Source organism: Monopterus albus, unplaced genomic scaffold (assembly GCF_001952655.1).
Source record: "Monopterus albus unplaced genomic scaffold, M_albus_1.0 scaffold105.1, whole genome shotgun sequence".
Classification (NCBI taxonomy): Eukaryota; Metazoa; Chordata; class Actinopteri; order Synbranchiformes; family Synbranchidae; genus Monopterus; species Monopterus albus.
This window is the reverse complement of record NW_018127985.1, coordinates 477,054-477,581: the sequence shown is the minus strand read 5'-3', so window position 1 is coordinate 477,581 and position 528 is coordinate 477,054. Positions and strand designations below refer to the sequence as shown.

Sequence of the window (528 nt, the reverse complement as noted above, 5' to 3'; positions counted from 1 at the left end):
TGAATTTGTATAGCACATCTCACGGATGTGGCAGCACCATTTAAATGTTTTCATAACACAAAATATAAGTGAGGAGCATATAGGGTTACAATCAGACATACCAAATATGAAACATGGTCTTCAACATGTGTCCATGTTTATTTTATATTTTATTGTGTCAGCTTGAAACCATGCAACCATGTAGTGTAGTCGAACAGGAATGTGCAAGGCGAATAAAATCCCAAACAATCCATGAACCAACAAGCGACACGTCTTGACTGCACTTCAATTTCTTGACCACTAGATGTCCTACTCGAGCACTGTGTCAGTGAAGCCTCGAGTAATGGACCATTTGTGCGAATACTGTGTTGAAACTTCAACAAAGCCTCATCGGCCATCACTAGACACGCTGACTCACAGCATACTGAACAAGCATCTACGCAGGAGTGGTATCGTTTGCCATTGTAACCGGCGTGGCACGGTTAGGGTTAGGGTACAATGTGTGGAGGCCAAAAGCAGAAACATTCAAAAAGCAGATGAGTTTATTAA

At 41.7% G+C, this 528-nt stretch overlaps 1 protein-coding gene across 4 annotated transcripts in view; it reads left to right on the top strand.

Moving 5' to 3' along the window:
• The window catches only part of amph (amphiphysin), a 46,290-nt gene that overhangs the window by 21,895 nt on the left and 23,867 nt on the right, over positions 1 to 528 (top strand). The window lies entirely within an intron of this gene.